Raw genomic sequence first — 20,769 nt, forward strand, 5'->3', positions numbered from 1 at the left:
GGAGCCCTTCTTTTCCATCTCCATACTCTTCTCTTCCCATCATTCTGGTACAAGTTAATCTTTGGTTTCATTTGTCCAATGAATCTTGCTCCACAACTGGGCAGGCTTTTTTTTTTTTTTTAGATGTTTTCTAGCAAAGTCTTATCTGGCCTTTGTGTTCTTGAGTGTTACCAGAGGTTTGCATCTTGAAGTAAACCATCTGTATTTACAGTCATGAAGGCGTCTCTTGATTGTAGACTTTGACAATGATACCCCGACCTCCTCCAGAGTGTTATTGACTTGGCTAGACATTATGAAGGGGTTTTTCTTCACCAAGGAAATAATTCTGCATTCATCCACTTTAGTTGTCTTCTGTGGTCTTCCTGGCGTTTTGGTGTTGCTGAGCTCGCCAGTGCATTCCTTCTTTTTAAGAATGTACCAAATTGTTCAATTGTCCACTCCTAAAGTTTCTGCTATCTCTCTGATACGTCTGTTTTGTTTTTTCAGCCTAATGAGGGCCTCCTTCACTTGCATTGACACCTCTTTTCACTGCATAATGAGAGTTCCCATGAGCAGCTGGGCAACTGCAAATTCAAATTATCTTATTTACCTATAGCCGTAAATTTATCGCTAACGGTTAAGTTAATGTTAGACATTTATCCAGACCTTTGTATGCAAGAAAGTTTGCCCTGAAATAAGGATTTCCTGAACATACAGCCGCAAACTCTACCACACACACACACACACTGTGATCTGCAAATCTCCTGTGTAGGAGGAGGATCTTTAACATAAATTATTCTCTAGAAGAAAAAAAGTTTCAGAGACCGAGACAGTCAGCTATGATAACAGATCTGGCATCCAATATGCAAACGTCCAGTTGTCCAGTTAATAATGCTTTATTACAGAAAAGCCTTTTCATACACACCATCCCATGCAAATAGCAACGAGTCTTCTCATGCAAAACAGCAGAAATATGTGGGGAAAAAAAATGAATCACAACAGAATGAAAAAAGAGCCCATTATGATGTTCAGCGTTTATAACAGAAAGATCTGTTGGCTGAAATGTATCGGGGCTTTGACGCTCTCGCTCTCAGACCGCTCTAAGCGTACGAGACGGATGTGTCGGGACATTCACTACAAACACAACAGCTCAGTGTTCACGCACAATGGGCTTGTAGAGCTGATGGAATATAATAATTCAAAACAAAAAAAAGCGCTTTCAACCAAATAAAGACTGAACTAAATCAAAACCTTTCAAAAGATCAGGTTTAGAGACTTCCAATTTTAATAAAGCAGCAACATAACCAAAAATAAACAAACAAATAAATAAATAAATAATTACCCCAACTTGTCATGTTGCAGGGATTTCATTCACCTTTTTGCTTTTCTACACTGAACAAAATGGTTTCATTCAATAAGACTCAAATGGTGCAAGATATTCCGTCAAATATTTTCACAAAGGTCTAATAAATCTTCGTTTCTTATTTATTTCTTAAAAATAAATGTATTTATTAAAAGCACTACTGTTTTTTGTTGTTATTTTTTTTTTTGGTGGTGGTTGGGGGGCTTTGCCTTTGGGAAATGCTTTCAAGTATCATGATACAATATTTCCATCATATCACCCAGCCTTAATTTACTATCTTCAGTTTTTTTTTTTTAATCCATGGAATTTACATGGCACCATTTCATCATTTCCTTTATCAAAATATGTAATCCTGCCGAATTAACCTGCAAATTAAACTAACTAAAAGTACCGTTTGCACGTCTTTTTGTTGATATATTCACTGATTCTGAAATTCCTCATCATTTCAGAGGAATTATTAACGCCATCTTCCTGTTGCAGCAATAATACAAAAAGGATGCGTTTTTCATTACCAGATGATGAAATGATGGATATTTCTTTGACGTACACAGACGCCGTGCAGTCTCCGGCCAAAACGAGGAGTCCACCTGGTTGTGAACACCGGCACCTGTTGATTTCACACCTGTCACTCATTGTCGAGTGACCGCCGTCCCGCTTCCCCCTCGCTAACGCTCTCGCCAACAGAGACTCTCACCACGCTATCACTTCCATTGTGGTGATACATTATTATTATTATTATTATCTTTCTGACACGACAGCTCATCCAATTATTCTTTCATCTCTCATTATCCCAATGGCAAATGTTAGTACGTAGTTGCTTGGCAACACTGAACGGTGTGAACTTTGTGCTTTTCATAAGATCACAAACACACATTTGTGGCTGATATTTCCCTGATAATCAACCTCTAATTATCACGGGCTGGCTGTCATTCATTTCTTTCGCTCTTATCTGAAGCGCTGAGCTTTCCGTTTCTCGTTGACTTTTACACACTGACGTGTTTGGAGTGGGTGTAAAAAATCCACACAGTCACGTCACTGTGATTGTACGAGGAATAAAAATGGCACGATTCCGATACTGAAGCCTCGAGTATCAGCCGATATCGATACCCATCCGATATATTTTTTTCTTTAAAAACTACTAAGCTTTATTTAAAATTATATTTTTTGGATATTTTTCGGAAGCAATTCACTTTAAAACAATGCAGGAAAATTGAATGCTGAAAACATGACCACAGTCTTTTTTACTCTGTTAAACTCTTTCACTTACACAGTAATATAATAAATATAAAAATAATAAACACAATAAATAGAATAAAGTATAAAAGTACAAAAAGGAAACAATAAACCCTAAAAAAAATAGATGTCTGTTTATGTAAACATCATAAACACTTCCAGTTACAAAAAAAACTTTTCAAAATCAATTTTTTTGTCTTATCCAAATTTTGTTTTTTATCCATTTCTAGCTACATTTAACAAAGCATCGTGTAACAAGCTAGCTCCTGTTCTCGCTTACGTTACAGCAGCTACGTTCTCATTCTAATAGTTGTTCTATTACAGTCGCAGGCTGACGTCTTTTTTTTTAACCGAGAAGCCAGAAAAAATGCATAAATTCCTCTGTCCTGAAGATGTCCGAAAACTTAAAGCTATGTCTTTACCTCTGACTGTTACAAAGCACTGACACTGGAGACTCCTTCCATAAATGTTACATTAACGTCTCCTAACATCCATTTGTGAACAGTGGATTATAAACATCCGTTCTACAAGTCCCTGTACAAGTACAAGCTCTTACTATAGAAACAATAACGTATTAGAATGACTTGACTCCTTCTGACCAATCAGAATCGAGAATTCAGCAGTCCTGTGGTGTAATGTGACATAAACGTGGGTGTCAATAAACAGTCCTATTTTACTTGTTATCAAGTTATCGAGAATCAGAGCGTTAAATGTGGAAAATGTGCAAAATGAGAGCTTCTACAGAGATTAAATATTAACAGGAAACACAGATCGTCGTCTGTACAAGAGGTAAACAGACACTCCGTCGAACAGCGCAGGATTAAACGGTCAACGCCGGCGCGACGCTGCTTCAGCTGTTTCGCTAGAGAAATGTAAACTTTATAAATCTGAGGTGATTTTCTGAACAGCTCTGACATAACCCAGGGACTTCACTTATCTGTGAGCTTGTGTTAGCAGAATGGTTTATGTTGGAGTGGAAGTGCCTCAGCACGTCATTATAAACACGTTCTCACCACCACGTGTTCCTCTAACACCAGCTTCACACCTACTGCACGTCAAAGAGCGCATTAAAATAGATCAGCCAACATCCAGCGAACAGAACACGTCCTGCCCACCACTGACAGAGCAGTCCATCTCCTGGGTTTGGCGTCTGTTTTTTTCTTTTTAATCTCGTCGCTTGGGTTACCTCTTAAAATTCGTTTATCTTAAACAAACTGCTCTGCACTCGTTCGGTCATTAACATCCCACTGTTTAAGGAACGCACGACTGTCAGGTGAAGGTGTTATCAGAGATATGATTAGCATCCTGATCTGTGCCACATCCAGCATCAAGGTTTTTTTCCTCACTTGCATTCCCTTCGCCATGGCAACAAACTCTCCAGCTAAGAAAAAAAAAGGTCATGGCAGATGTGGATGGAATCTGTGGCATGCGAATCACACGATCGAATCAGTGGCTGGTTCGAATGAGGCTGAAGAAAGGAGAAGAGTTAGCGTGGGGCAGCTAAGAACGAGGAATTTTTTAGGAGTAGAGAATATTTTGATGCTTGTTACACAACTTCACGCACACTCTGACTTCCTTTTCCAGGTCTCGGAGGAGAAATAGCAGCCATCTGTAAAATATCCAGCATGAAAATACGTCACAGTTTTTAAAAACATCAGGGTTTTTCCCTCGGTTCCCGTAATCACCCGAACCTAGCGCTAATTCGGTAACTCTCTCACTAAAATAAAGCGAACATTATCGAACTGGCTAATGCTAATTATTTTGTGGCATTGCTTCGTAGCTTTGTGAAACAAAAACAAACCTGGAATAATGCAAAAAAAAAAAAAAAAAAAAAAAAATTGCACAGGACTACTTCATTAGCTAGCATTAATGAGCTAATTAATGCACATAAACAGGATGTGAGCAAACTAGCTTGTTCTTCCTAGACACGTTTTTTAGTTTTTAGAAACTGATATTTCAGACACAATGTGTGTAAAATGTTTTGTTTACTTTTTTTCGGCAACAAAAATAGCTCCCAAAGTAGCCACAGCTGGACAGAGCGTTGCGTGTTGCCATGGTAACGCACAGACTGACTGTAAGTGTAGTAACAGTTTCAGAGTAACGAACTATTGCTAGAGTAGGAATTTCACTTAGCAGGAAAAAATAAACAGATAAGCGGAGTGATACAAACAGCGACGTGTCCCAGTGTCGTTATTTTAAACATCAACACTCTTGGAACGCCGCTCGTCCAATCAGATTCGTGGATCGGAACTAACTGTTGTATAATCTACTGTTAACAAGTAGAGAGTGATGAAAAGAATGTGATAAGAAAACGAACACTCGTTCTTGATTCATATTGAAGCCGTGTATGATGCGAGGCCGGCCGGAGGAAAAGTGGAACAGGTCTACGGTGAAAGCGTGCGGAGTTTCTGCATTTTCATCTAAAGGGGTCTGAGAGCTCACAAATGCTCTCTGGAGGAAACAACAGTATGTGTCATTGAAGCTTATTTTCTATTAGGTTTGGAGCACTAAAACACACACACACACACACACACACACACACAGATTAGCAATGAAAGGCCACTAATATTTAACGTATCTCTCTTAATGGGCTTACGTAAATTCACCCATATCCCTCCTGTCCCAGCTTCTCTGCTTTGGCTCCCTGTGCGCTTTAGAGTGGAGTTTAAAATCCTTGTTTTTGTTTTTAAGTCTTTAAACAACTTAGCTCCTTCATATTTATCTGAACTGCTTTCCTTACATAACCCTGCTCGAGCTCTTAGATCAGCTAGTCTTAGATTGCTCACTGTTCCCAGAGTTAAACTAAAGAAAAGGGGGGAACGTGCCTTTGCTGTTGTAGGCCCTAAACTCTGGAAGAGCTTACAGTTCATGTTAGATCTGCTCCTACTTCACAGGTTTTTAAATCTCTACTCAAAACACATTACTTCTCCATCGCTTTCAATGTCCCTTGATATTTCATCTCTGTTTTTGACTTGATGGCAATCCTGGTTCTATTTCTTATATTTTGTCATAATTTAAAACAGAGTCATTGATGTAATTTGGTTTTTAGCTGTGATTTTATTTATTTACTTTATGTTTTATTTACTACTTATTTTATTTGATGCTGTAAAGCACATTGGTCAGCTGCTGCTGTTGTAAAAATTTTTTTAAGTACAAAATCATTGTACAAATGTGTCTTTGTACAAATTTTAGGCAAATCGTTTACATTACGAGATAAGAGTCGCAATATATTGAGAATAAAGTTGCAATATTACGAGAAAAAAGTCGCAATATTCTGACAAAAGTCGTAGTACGCTGTATGAGATTAAAAGAAAAAAGCAGCAATATTTCAAGAATAAAGTCGTAATATTTTGAGAAAAACCATAATCCAAATCAAAAACTAAATCATAATGAGATTATGAGGGAAAAAAAAATCTCAAGAAAAACTTTAAGAATGATGATTACTTTTTTCTCAAAATATTCTGACTTTTTTTCTCTTAATATATTGTGACTTTTTTCCAGAGTATTACAATATTATTCTTAAAATCTTGCTTTTGTTTTTAATTTTTTAAACAGTGGCCCTGAAATCGCCCAGCGCTAATGCAGATGATAATAAGAACTCTCCTGATTTGTAACCAAACAGAACTCCGTCATGAAGGTCTGCACTCCGTTTAAAACCTGAGAGCTGCTCAGAGACATCTTAATGGAAATGGAGCGCGATGGAGAGCGATGGAGCGCGATGGAGCGCGATGGAGAGCGATGGAGCGCGATGGAGAGCGTTTCTGCTGCAACGATCCGGGGCTGACGTTCATTTCCATATTCCAGCCTCAGCGGTGATTCATCAACAGCATGGAGCGCTGGTACATCGTTGGCACATCATCAGAACTTGATGCAGCAGTGTGTAGGCACACATCACTCACACGGCTTTCACTCAGTCTATTAAAAACACATTTCACACTTTGCCGCCTCTCAAAGCAATATGTATATATATATTCAAAAACGGGGAAATAAAGAAGATAAAGCGCTTGAATGAACCCCTGATTCTGAAATAAAAATTCAAAATGTCCTGGACAAAAACTTTATCTTGATTATTGGAATAAATACTCTAACAAGAAATCAATTCATACCTATATGAAGTATTCAGATTGCCTCTTTTTATGTCCATATATGGTATATCCTGTGTTCTTTAAAGGTGCATTATGTAAGATTAGTCTATTATTATCTTTTTTTTTTTTTTTTACTCCTTGATGCCACTCCGTCCTTGATCACGAAGCTCCACCCATAGGATCTACGGTGGCCTGTAGAGAATAGTGTCTATAAAATGACTGACAGGAAGTGCATCCAAACACAAACCAGCATTCCGGACCGGAAGTCAGTTTTCCAAATGGGTTTTCATAGCGACTTGATTTCATTGCACTTTTGCTGTATCCATGGCTTAAGCCTGTTTTTTAAATCATGTTCTACATGTGTATCTTCCAGGTTATTTCTTGCAAGTAATGAATAAAAAAATAATTGCCTATTGCACCTTTAATTACTGCTTGATTTGACTGCACCTAAAACAGGCTAAATCTAATTTTGAACAGCCGGGTTGTTCGTAAAGGATAATTAACACAGCATAGAGTCTTTCTTCAGAAATACTATTTAACATAAGCTTTATGTGAAACACAAAATGGACGCTTGGAAAAAGCAAAACAACCTTTAGCCCTTTATTATAATGAAATTATTATTATTCATGCAAGGGGAGTCGGTGTAATCTGTTTAATCTGCTTTTCAAGTCCGAGTATTTGTATTTGCTCTCAACCTACTGCTCAGTCGACTAGAGGGAACTGTTATCACAAGCTAAACAAATGGCAAAAAATGAATAAATAAAAACCCCTCTCACTCTGCTGACTCAAGTGAAATGCAGCATATGAACTCGTGATGAATACGGAGGCCTTGGTCTAACACTCACTATATTACTCTTGTGAATTTAATGAACTGAATCACAGGAACAGTGGGTATGGCTTTTATCTGACTCAGACAGGGTTCCTGCAGTTCAATTAAAATCTACACACATTTTCAAGACTTTTTTCTTCCAATACGTTCAGAAAATGTGCAGTGGGGAGGCTGTGAGGAAGGGAATGACTCCACATCTCCAGCCTCAGTGTGCTGGAGTTTATATTACTCCTATATTACAGCAGTACAGCCATGCTTTTTCATTTCCTGGATTACTTTTACAAGTTTAAGAATAAGGATTTACTCTCATGGAGGCAGGAGAAGAAGCATTTTCCTCTCATGGAGGCGATTTTTAATCTCATAGAGGCAGGAGAAGGAGGTTTTTGCTCTCGTGGAGGCAGGAGAAGGAGGTTTTTCCTTTCAGGGAGGCAGTTTTTATCCTCATGGAGGCAGGAGAAGGAGCTTTTTACTCTCATGGAGGCAGGAGAAGGATGTTTTTACTCTTATGGAGGCAGGAGAAGGAGGTTTTTCCTTTCAGGGAGGCAGTTTTTATCCTCATGGAGGCAGGAGAAGGAGCTTTTTACTCTCATGGAGGCGGTTTTTACTCTCATGGAGGCAGGAGAAGGAGCTTTTTACACTCATTGAGGTGGTTTTACTCTCATGGAGGCAGGAGAAGGAGGTTTTTACTCTCATGGAGGCAGGAGAAGGAGGTTTTTCCTTTCAGGGAGGCAGTTTTTATCCTCATGGAGGCAGGAGAAGGAGCTTTTTACTCTCATGGAGGCGGTTTTTACTCTCATGGAGGCAGGAGAAGGAGCTTTTTACACTCATTGAGGTGGTTTTACTCTCATGGAGGCAGGAGAAGGAGGTTTTTACTCTTATGGAGGCGGTTTTTACTCTCATGGAGGCAGGAGAAGGAGGTTTTTACTCTCATGAAGACAGGAGCGGGTGGTTTTATTCTCATGCAGATGGGGGCGGACGGGCAGATAGGAAGCAGGATGCTCAAGATAAAGTTCAATTCAATTTTATTTTTATTTTATTTATAGCATTTTTAACAATGGACACTGTCACAAAGCTGGAATCCGGATATAAATTTTAAATTTATCCCTAATGAGCAAGCCAGAGGCAACGGAGACAAGAAAAAACTCTGAGATGACACGACGAAGCAGCTTGAGAGGAACCAGACTCAAAAGGGAACTTCAACAAGGAAGAACATCCATAGCCATCTTTAGTCCATGTGGTAGACAATACATTTCCAATAACGTTCCTTTAAAACCAGCGGGTTTGTAGATTAACACTGTGACACTGTGCACGGCAAATCATAAGTGCTCCATTACACAACTCATTTTATAGCAGCTGCTGCTCTTCAACTGCATTTCATTCACTGGTTTAGCAAATATAATATGAAAATATCTTAACTGACAGATAAGCTGATATTGAGCTCAAGTGTTTACAGTGTGTTTATTACTTCACTCGATTACGTCTGTCAAGCACAAACATCACCACATGGCCACCACGGCATTAAAGATATTTTCTCCTCCACCGACGTCCCTTTGTTAACTCTCATTAACAGATATTTAAATATTATAATTAGGTAGGAGACACAGATTTCCAGCACAAGAACCCTGTCTCATACACGCTTACTACTTCAATGCTAATGATTTTATTTATTTATATTTTTACACATCTGTAAAACATCCAGGAACTAAATCTGTCTCTACACAATGACAGTAATGGCGATGGCCGGTTTCCACTGGACCTGTTCATTTATCGAATTGCCTTTTCTGGACAGTCGGTGTCTGAGAAGGATCCATAGGGCTAATTAGGCTCGAGTCTGAAAACCCCTCTCGCACATCTATCAGTCTGACTGAGGAAGGACAACGAATCCACTTTCCCCGACCGCATGTCAGTGGAAATCAGTTTAATTTAGATGTAAAGGCCAAAGCCGTCCTGCAGTTTGCTCTTAACCCATTTAAACAGGTCCGTTGCAAACAAGCAAGCAAAAAAAAGCAAATGGGATCCATTTAGGTGCTCAGAGAACGTACAGTTCATTAGCTTTTCTTAGAAATGCTACATTAGAACTTTTGATAAAGTGGACATTGTGTAATTACTGCGTCTCTTTTCAATTAAAATGAAATTTGGGAGGATTTATTGCACTCTGCGGCTGGTAATACAGACGCAGTCTCGAAAAGCAGCGAGTATCGACCTGAATATTGAACTCCTTCCTTCTAATGTATTCGAGAAGAAAGCGAGCAGAATTTCCTGGCTGAGTTACACAGATTTAAAACGCAATATTTAATCATGAGGGAGAAAAAAAAAGGAAATATGGAAATTCAAGTCGCTGATATTTCAACTTTGTGTCCGCTAAATAAATCTGCTTAATCTGCACCTATCAATGCCACCTCGTTATTAGTGTCGGATTTATCCCACAGCTCTGCTGAATTGTTCGTCCTGATTGATCAGAAGGTGTGGATTAATTGTGGATGTTTAATTAACACGTAAGGAAGGAGTCTCCAGTGTGAGCACTTTGTAACAGTCAAAGGGAAAGCTGTAACTTTTCCAGCATCTTCAGGACTTATGGTTTCTCGATAACGTGAAAAAGTTGCGTATGAACTTAAAAAGAGAAGCAGCTGCTGTAACGTAAGCGCAAACAGGGGCTTGTTTCTCGGACGTTCCACAACATTAAACGTAACTATATATGGATAAAAAGTATGATGCGTTATTTTTAAATAAATTAAACATTTGTAATTATTGGAAAACTGCTGTGATGGAAGAGGAATGAAACACTTCAGGATGTGCTTTGCGGCCTGCAACAGTAACTCCGCTTCATCATACCACCTCTTTGTTGATTATTTTCCTCTAACAGCACAACCCCAACTGTTTTGTTCGTTACTTGACACAGATTCATTGTCGTGATGTTGTGATATGTAGCAAATTTTCATTATTTTTGAGAAGAACAGACAAGCTTGGATGATTTTTAATTCCTGGGTCATGAGGAGTATAGCTAAAAAAAAAAATCCAACCATTATGCAAATTGCTAACTGGGTTCTACAAAGGAAACCATAGATGAAATGCAGCGGATGCAAATGAGACCAAGGACGTACACACCGCATGCAACACAACAAAAAAACCAATGCTTTTTCATCGCTGACTTCAATAAACAGAAAGACAACAAGAGAGTTTGGTAATCTCTAACCACTCTGCTTAAAAAAAAAAAAAAAAAAAAAACAACAAAAGGTAAAAGTCGTAAAGGCTTGTTTTCCCTGGCTGATTTTTATGCGTGTGCTTACATAACCTGAATTCAAAATAAATAAATAAAAAGCCAGGCTCAGAAATCTCCCGTCTCGCACAGGTATCCTCTGGTGCTCCAAACATCCGGCGGAGTTAGGACTCATTAACCTGCAGGCTGTTAATGTTCCCCTTCACGCAGCACAACACGCTCCCTCCGCGGAGTTTCCAGCAAAAATAAATAAATTAATCAACACAACACCAGAGCCGGAGGAAGCTTTACACAGGGCTCTGTGTGTGTGTGTGTGTGTGTGTGTGTGTATGTGTGTGTGTAAAGTTTTAGGTCATTTTAGGACATAAAACACATCACAGTATGCATCCATATGATTATTTCTTCTTTTATTCAGTTTACTACCATATTTATATATTTTGAAATCAGTGTTCACAATTTTTTAAAAAGATAGCACTGCGAAAATTAGACCATTTCAAATAATAGTCAATAATTTAATAAATACAGATTTCATGTACTAGTGTGAGGTCATTTCGTTTGTGGTGCTGTTATGGGAAAATAATAACAGGGCGTGACGTGAAGAAGTGCGTGATAAAAGGGCGTGACGTGACGAAGTGGAGTTACTGTTACCGACCTGAACCTTTTCCTATAACAGCACGTCCCCGAGTGTTTTATTCCTCTTACCCCACAGCAATTATGATTTTTCATTTATAAATGAACAACAGGTTGTACGTTTTATCCATCTATAGCTACATTTAATGGCGTGGAATGTCTGTGAGACAATTTAGTTCCCGTTCTCACGTACGTTATAGCAGCTATAAACAGTTCCCTCAACAGCCTCTCTCTTTTTCTCTCTCACTCTCTCGATTTTCAATAAGACAAAAAAAAAATAAACTTGTCATCTTTTGTTACTGAGAAAAAAAAACGTAACCTTTTCCGTCGTGAAGATGGTGGAAACCTTCAATTTTCAGCTCTGACACTGGAGACTCCTTCCATCAATGTTAAATAAACGCCTTTGAAAAGAAAACGGTTACACGCGTTTATCTCGAGTGTCCGCCGTACGAGTCGCTGTGAAGGAGCTGTTACTATAGAAACGATAACCTATTATTTCGAGTGTGTTAATGTATATAAACCTGTAATTTGTAGCTGTAACCCTGCCAGAGCTGCTGTTATAGAAGGTTAATGAACAATCTTCGACCAATCAGAATCCAGAACTCAGCAGCGCTTCGGAATAATTATTCCTATTTCTGTCATTATAGCGCCTGAAAAGACTTATCTTGTCTTTGAATACATGATATCCACGCTCACATTTATCTCGTCTCGAATTGTGAAGAAAATTCGAAAACTCTCTGACCAGCTGTCATCGTTACCTAAAATCACGAAAATAACCAGTGATTTACAATCATACAGTAAAAACGTGTGATCATGAAGTAAACTTCTTTCTAATTAATCTGTTCTTTCTAATGCAGTGAACTACGACTTTCGTGCGGTTTTTCTCTTCCTGCCCCCTAGTGGTCACGCAGAGTCCAGGCTCATCCCAGGTGCTGCACCATCTGGTGGAAATGATCTCCAAGTGCCGGCTTCTAGACCGCTTTTTAAACCGTTCAATTTGTTGTGCATCTCTGTGTAACACTCCTCTCTTTCCCTGACCCAGACTCGCCCACATGAAGAGACAGGACATGACAGGGCTTGTTTACCTGCAGGCAAAGTCTTCTCAACAGTGCGTCACGTTCTTTGGGGAAAAAAACGTGGGGGAAAAAAAAAAAAAAAACTAGATTTGACTTCCTCTGATTTTCACAGCTAGCCTACACGTCGAGGGAGCTATTCTCTGGCACTGATTAACCCTCACGCTAACATTCGTCACTGTCGACATTTCAGGGGAATGACTCAAGCGGCATACGAGGCAAACTGTCAGTCCTCGGGGTGTAATGGATCCTGAAATTACGACACACAAAAAACACACACAGGACATTCATTTCACTTGTTGTTTTGTTCTTTGCTCCGGAGACTGACCAACTCAGAGCAGAGGCCTTCCATGTCGAGCTCTCCGGCTTTCTGACCGACACAAAGCCGCGTGATTTACTACCTGCGGCTGTTCTGCACAGACGATGAAGGGATTTCAATTCAAATCAAGCCAAGGTCACTTTAAATATAACTACATAATTACTGCTGTGTTACAGGCCCATTTCCAGCCATTGTGAGCGCAGGAAATAAATCTGACCTGCAGCCAATCAGTGGCCTTGTGCTCTTGCAAGGCAGCGACCGAAACCACAGTACACAGGAAAGTGTGTACTTTTTTTTTTTCTTTCTGTAGAAAATCACTTTTTCCCTCACTGATTAGCCACAGTAGAGCCAAGAGCTTCCATTTTCCACTCATGGCCACAAAGTTAATTGAAAAATAATGACTACCATAGAAACAGCGATTACGCCATCTGAAAGACTCGGTCTGAAATGTTGTTTTTAAAAGAGGAGACTTCTCAAGTCTTGAGAAGGGAATGTTTACTCTAAAATGAAGTTCTCAGGATCCATGATCCTGATGATTATCAGAAAAAGGATTATTTTAAAGAATAACTGAACATATTGAGACTAACCCAGATGATTGAACAGCTTGGATAACATCACGCCCTCTCTCACACTCAGACACGGCCAAGCACAAACCTGACCTCAGCTCAGGAAGTAAATAATTCACCAAGACCTGAAAAATGTTCCCAAATTCCTGCAGCTAAGCCTCTATCGCTGTGACCGTCAAACCACAGAGGGTTCTTTCACATGCATAGTGTTTAGTGGGTTTGAACAGAACCTTGGTGTGTTCTCTGCCTCGCTGCGGTTCTTTAGGCAGAACACAGCGGTCACACTCGGGTAAGATCCCGAGAGCTTCTGAGTGAGGCATTCTCTCTGTGCTTTCTGTTGAACTCTAGTGAGAAAAACAATGTGACTCTGAATCGACTTGACTGCAGGAAGTGAATCAAACACATTGCGTAATTTTTTTTTTTGTCGATTTATTGCTAGATGCTAAACTGAGACATGAGACATGAACTAAGCCCAAGGACAGAGCTGTAGCGCTGCAGAACCTTCATGTTCTGGAGATTTTAAGTGAAGAATTAAAAGAGAAATAAACACTGGATGTTGTGCACAAAATGTTCGCCATGCTCGGGTGATTTTTATGATTCATTTTCTACATGGACTTGTTAAAGGTGTGTTTAACTTTATACATCAAAGAATTGATCAATGAAAGAGTTTTACGAGGACGTTTTCAGCCCTAAACACCCCTCCGCTAGCATTTTCTTAACTATACAGCCAGCATTTATTGACATACAGTGTGAAACCAAAACTAACCAAAGAGCAAACAAATCAAAAGAATCAATTTTGCTCTGATTCAGATTCGACAAATGGACTAACAGATGTGAAAACATCCCAAGACTTCACCATCAATGAAGTAAAGCTAAAACATTCTCACACAGGCCAGTTTAGGGTGAGTAAATGAATCACAGGAGAAGATCCAAAAAGTACAATTATATTTCACATAAAGTTGAAAAGTCACTACTTCTGAAGCTCTATCCAGATGGGATTAGTTTTACATGTGGAGGCACAATCATTACAATTATTACCTGAGTATCTCTGAGATTTTATTCCTGCCCGAACCTGTGATGTGTGTTTTTTTTTTTAACGGTCTGTGTGTGTTTGTGTGCACGTCTTTTTTTTTTTTTTACCGTTGATAAAATGAGCTGGAACAACACCAGGTCATATATCTCCCCTCTGAATGACATGTTGGTAAAGATTACATTATATCCCGTGGGAATCATAAGGACTATTCGGAAGGGATTAGTTTTCCGGACATGTTTCTGTTATTCGCACGGGATAAATCCCTCTAATCTTTTACAACAAAACAAAAACAAGTTTAAAATGCAGAAAGATCAAATATAGGAGGATGTGTCAGAGAAGTGATGTTTACAGGGTTACTGAGTTCCTAGCACAGGTACAGCCTACATACATGTTAAGGTCATGTGACCTCACGTGGCCACGCCCCCTACAAGAAGCAGACGAAAGGACGAAAACAACCAGTTTTGCATTAAAATGAGGTGCGTGCAGTACGCATGGAATTTTTAGTCTTATGGCCATCAGTGCACCGTGAAGACACGCCCTTGTCTGATAATTCCTACACACGTCATCTGGCAACATATGGAAACTAATCCCGTCCGAATAGTCCTTATGATGCCCAAATGACATAAACTGAGCGTCAAAATCACATAATAAGGATCCGATACTGAACTAGTAACAGATCTGATACATTTCTGATCTAATGCTGTATTTCTGTACTATGTGTGTGTGTCGCAACACAGATCTCACAGGTGAACATCAGATGCAAATGATGTTCCTGAGAAAGTGGGCTCAGTTTCCGCGAGGACTCTCTGAATCTCTATCGACCAAAAGTCAGAGCTCTGATGTGGATATCACATTTAAAAACAAGGGGAAAACAGATGGGACTGGATGGATGCATTCCTCACAAGCAGCTTATTCTGTTCCTGATCCTGTAGACAGAATTCCCCAGAAAAAAAAAAAAAAAAGGATTGGGAATTACATAAAAATATCAGTATTTAATAGTCTGCTTCTTCTGTATATCTAACTAGGCTCAAGATCTTATACAGATGAAGTGAAGGGAAAATATTGGCAGGATCTTCACTACCATATGTTTAGATCCACAAGAGCTCTGCTGATTAAAATGGATCATATTAAAATACCAATTAATTGATTAATTACTTGATTAATTAGTTAATTATCACACATAAAATGGAAGGAAGGAAGGAAATGTGGTTTAGAGAGCTGCAAGCCCTTCAGATGGATGGATGTGAAGTTGTGTAAAGCTTGTAAATGAAACTATCAGTGCAAGTTTGGTCTCTAATCTTCTGTGACTGTCGCGTTACAAAGTGAAAATCTGCACGACGTGCACGACAACAACAACGACAACATGCTGAACAAAAGTACGATTTGTTACCACTTTTCCCCTTAAAAAAAAAATAAACAGTTCCAGGGAGCAAAGGGCAGAATGCTTTCCCAACAAAAACACCACCACCACCACTGCACAACAACACACTTACCTTGCACTTCCACGACAGAAGGAAAACACACACAATCCCCGGGTTGCGAGCAAATCTTTCACATCGCAGCACCACACTTTGGCAAACGGCAATCCAGCACGAGCGCAACGCTTACCGTACTGCACGCTGTAGCGGGGACCGGGCAGGCGCGTGCTCAAGGACCGTAATGTCTACAATACAAGCCCCTTTTTGTTTGGTTGGTTTGGTTTTAGCCCCATTTCCGTGTAGTTTTTTCCACTTATCACAATGTCAGCCATTTCAGAACTGTTCCAAACTACAGAATGTGTGTTCGATGCTGAAAAAACTGTAAATAACTGTAAAACTAGTTGTTTGCGTATTGTCGTCTCATCACCTCAGCTTTCACCTTTCTTTATGTACACTATATAGCCAAAAATATGTAGACACCCAACCATCACACCTATATACATCTGTCAGACATCCCGTCCATAACCAGTCCATAAGCATTAATACATAACTGCATAAACTCTTCACATTAGAGTACCTTTTTATCACGTGGACAACAAGCTATTTAGAAATAAAAACAAACAAATGTAGAACTTTTTTGTTTCCATAAGACATGATCTCAAGTGGACCATAAACGGAACCTCAGATGAAGCATACTGAGGCTATCTCTGAGTACGGTTCACATGTGGGCCATTTTAGAGGAATGTGAGGTCATTCGTTGTGTTCATGTAAGCACAAATCATCAATCTGAGAACTTGGAATGCTAAAAAAAAAAAAATTATAAACAACCTCCATTTACGTCATAGAGATGATCACAGAGATGACCTCCTCTAGTGAAAAATCTGCGCACAAAAAATCTAGGGTTAGAGGTAGAATTAAACAGAATGAAGGGATGTTCAGGTTTCATTAAGGGGCCAAACAGGCTTTAAGACACACAAAGGCTAAATTAGAGGGTAATTATATCAAGACTTCAGTGTAACACAACACCATGAGTGCTCTTTAAATAATATAATCCTTTACTTGACAAACTGTCTATAAATAACAAAAGAATAGTACGCAAACTTCTCTGGTCTGGAGTCAGCCCATGGGCGTTAATATGGAGTTGCCCCTACTCTTCTGGAAAGGCTTTCTACAAGATTTTGGAGTGTGTCTGAGGGAGTTTGTGCCCTTTGAGTCAAAAGAGCATGAGTGAAGTCAGGCACTGATGTTAGATGAAAAGGCCTGGCTCGCAATCGGCATTCCGGTTCATCCCGAAGGTGTTCAGTCAGGGCTCTGTGCAGGCCACTGGAGTTCCTCCGTACCGAAAAACACGTCTTTATGGACCTCGCTTTGTGCACAGGAGTACGGTCATGCTGGAACAGGAAAGGGCCTTCTCCAAACGCTTGCTACAAAGTTGGAAGAATACAATTTTCTAAAATGTCTTTGTGTGCCGTAGCATTAACATTATCCTTCACTGGAACTAAGGGGCCCAAAACCTTAAAAACAGCCCCAGACCATTATCCCTCCTCCTCCAAACTATACTGCTGGCACTCTGCATTCAGTAGGTAGCGTTCTCCAGGCATTCACCAAACCCAGATTCATCCATCAGACTGCCAGATAGTGAAGCATGATTCATCACTCCAGAGAACATGGTGTGCTTTACACTGTGCTTGACACTTGGCATTGCTGATAGTGATCTTAGGCTTGTATGCAGCAGCTCGGTGATGGAAACCCGTTTCATGAAGCTCGTGATGCACAGTTCTTGTGCTGGTGTTGCTTCCAGAGGTAGTTTGGAACTGTGTAGTGAGTGATGCAACGGAGGACAGGAGATTTTTATGCTCTACATGCTTCAGCACTTGACAGCCCCGCTCTGAGTTTGCATGGTCTACTGCTTCGTGGCTGAGATGTTGCTGCTCCTCGAAGCTTACATTTCATTATAATACCACTTACAGTTGGCCAGGGCAGAAATTTCACGAACTGACCTGTGGCAAAGGTGGCATCCTGTGACAGTGCCTCATTTAAAGTCACTGAGCTCTTTGGTATGATCCATTCTACTGCCAGTGTTTGTTTATGGAGACTGCATGGCTATGTGCTTTATTTCATGCACCTGTTAGCAATGGGTGTAGCTGAAGCACCTGAACTCAATAATTAGGAAGGATGTCCACATACTTTTGGCCATATAGTGTATGTCAACTCACTGATTTGCCATATATTTAGCGAACACCATTCATTTAGGGTTTTTTCACACTTTTGGCATTCCAAGTGGTCTCAAATCAATGACTCGAACACAACAAATGAACTCAGATTCCTCTAAAATACTCCCCAAGCGAACCGTCCTCACAGATGGCCTCAGTAGGGTTCGTCTGTGGCTCATTTTGTGGTCCATTTGATTCCAAGTTTTTCCAAAAAAGATTTTTCTGTCACGTCACTAATATAAAATACTCTAACGGCTGCCCGTGGTGACACAACAAAGTAAGCAGTGTTAGGTAGCAACATGACGAGGGTTTGTTTCAAAAGAACTCTATATACAGTATAAACAGCCTGAATGAAGCATACTCAGTCCCGTTAAAGTCGACGTGAAAGTGACCTCAATGCTTTCAGTGTTCACAATACAAGCAGATTCAAAAGGGAGCTCGGTGCTCTTTCTGGACATTTTACCAATTGATGAGCTCTCAGTGCACTTGTCATTCACACCATGACATCTTCAGACCTCAGAGCCCAGCTGTGTAACACTGAATTATGGATAATGGCTTTCAAAATGGCTCAGAAAGAGAACTGCAGTGAAAAACCACAAGCGTCCAGCAGCGTTCATGGGTGCAGCGGCTCTTAGCGCTCCCAAACCTGTAATGTCCTTGTTTTTAACAGTGACAATAAACTAATATACTTAAGCTCAATCGCATAATTGCTAGTGCTACAATGCCTCTATCAGATGATCCCACAGGCAGCCATTAGAGTATTTTTTCACTTGGTTTTTATGTGCAATGTGACAGAAAATTCCAGCGATGTATGGACAACAGGCTGTTTAGAAATAAAACAAAGGAAGCGGAATGGGACTACTTTGTTTTCACAAGACACAAACTCAACTGGACCACAAAATGAACCCCGAATGAAGCATATTGAGTCTATCTCTGAGCACTTGGGTGCCATTTGTTGTGTTCACATAAGCACAAATCATCAATCTGAGACCACTTGGAAAGCTAAAAAGTGTATAAACACCCGCAATTTGCGTCATACGCACAGAGATGATCTCCTCTAGTGGAAAACTCTACGCACGCAAAATCTAGGGTTAGAGGTAGAATTAAAAGAATGAAGGGAAGTTCAGGTTTCATTAAGGGGCCAAATAGGCTTTAGGACACACAAAGCCTAGATTAGAAGGTAATTATATCAAGACTTCAGTGTAACACAACACCCAGAGTGCTCTTTAAATAATATAATCCTTTACTGAACTAACTGTCTATAAATAACAAACAAATAATATGCAAACTTCTCCGGTCTGGAGTCAGCCCAAAGCACACAGCCATGATGCATAACATTATCTTTCTTTTTATTGCCTGTTTTTTTTTTTTTTTTTAATATTCAGCTTATTTAATTCCTGTTTTGTAGAATAATTGTACACACACACTTCACACTTTTTTCATATCTTCATACCTTTTCCTAAATAGTAACACCTACACTATGAAAAAAAAAAAAATCCTTGTACATCTTGTACCTGATAAATAAAAGATTATAAGCTTCATGTTGAGTGGGAGCATCGAGTCGGTTTCATGAAAGCCTGGAACATGTTCTATTAGATTTTGTGGCTGAATAACCACCTACAGCTCAGGAAGAGTTGGTGTGAGATTAGATTTCAAAAGACCAGTCACAAACCACTGGCAGCTTGGCTTCGTTCGGTTAGAGACATGCCAGGGTGTGCCATTAATTTCGAAATGTTCAAGGAATACCAGGGATTTAATGGCAGCATTACAGAGTGTGAAAACACCCAACAGTCTTCTGGGTTTACTGTGTGTCACGCTGTACAAGATGATGCCCTTAAAATCATTAAAAATCTGCAGAAGATTGTGTGATATCAGTTATGAGCACATGCTATAAGTCAGATTATATGATTATATGATTATGATTATGATATGATTAAGATTGTCCTTCGATGCAATGAGGACATAGCACTATTTATTCCTTTTTTTTGTCTTAGCAATCATCACGTTCTGAGATTTTCCAACCCTGTCAGCACTTGTTTGGTCACAAACGAGCATGTTTTGAGTGATCCAGGAAAACCAGTTTTACCTCAGGACCAAGAAATTCTTTCACGATTCACGATTTATCTCTGCTGCAGCGTTATCATGATGAAAAGCGTACACTGTAAAGCACGGAGACTGTTTCACTCGTACACAGAAAGCGCATGAATTATGACATTCATGTGGCTGGTTAAGACAATTACAGTATTTCTAACCTTTAAGGATGTCTCAGAAGGACTGTGTACTTTCTTATTAAACCATCAATGGACATTTTTTCCTATAGAGATTTATAAAGTTCCACTTGTAAAATGACTTTTCCGTAACATATACACAACGCAATCTATGCTCTCTTCCTCAACCCCAAGTTCATACACCTCCAGTGTTTACGCTTTATGGGTTTCCTGGTAACATGAACATTTTCGTCTTATTAAATTCAAGAGAGAGAAAAAAAAAGAGAGGCTGGTGAGGGAATGACTCTTTATAGCTGCTCTAATGAATTTGAAAACAGGAAGTAACTTTTTTTTCAGACGTTCCACAATATTAACTACAACTATAAACAGATCTCTTTTCTTTTCTAAAAAAAAAAAAACAGGGTTTATTCTTTAATAAATAAAAACTAACTATAATCATCGACAAATTGCTGTGGTGAAGAAGAGTAAAACATTTCAGGATGTATCCCAACAATCAATATTTTACTACACAAGGAGTGTTTTATTCCTTACAAAATGGATACCGCTGGAAACTATCAGAAGTTGTGTATAAACGTATTTAATG

General features: G+C 39.4%; 1 protein-coding gene across 1 annotated transcript in view; it reads right to left on the reverse strand.

The window, feature by feature from the left end:
• Positions 1 to 15,956, reverse strand: part of tp53i11a (tumor protein p53 inducible protein 11a) — a 43,058-nt gene extending 27,102 nt beyond the window's left edge. Inside the window, exon 1 of the mRNA XM_026930629.3 lies at positions 15,821 to 15,956. The gene's annotated coding sequence lies outside the window, so the exon portion shown is untranslated. The remainder of the gene's footprint in view (positions 1 to 15,820) is intronic.
• Between the last annotated feature and the right edge of the window lie 4,813 nt (positions 15,957 to 20,769).

This window comes from Pangasianodon hypophthalmus, chromosome 11, assembly GCF_027358585.1.
Source record: "Pangasianodon hypophthalmus isolate fPanHyp1 chromosome 11, fPanHyp1.pri, whole genome shotgun sequence".
NCBI lineage: Eukaryota > Metazoa > Chordata > Actinopteri > Siluriformes > Pangasiidae > Pangasianodon > Pangasianodon hypophthalmus.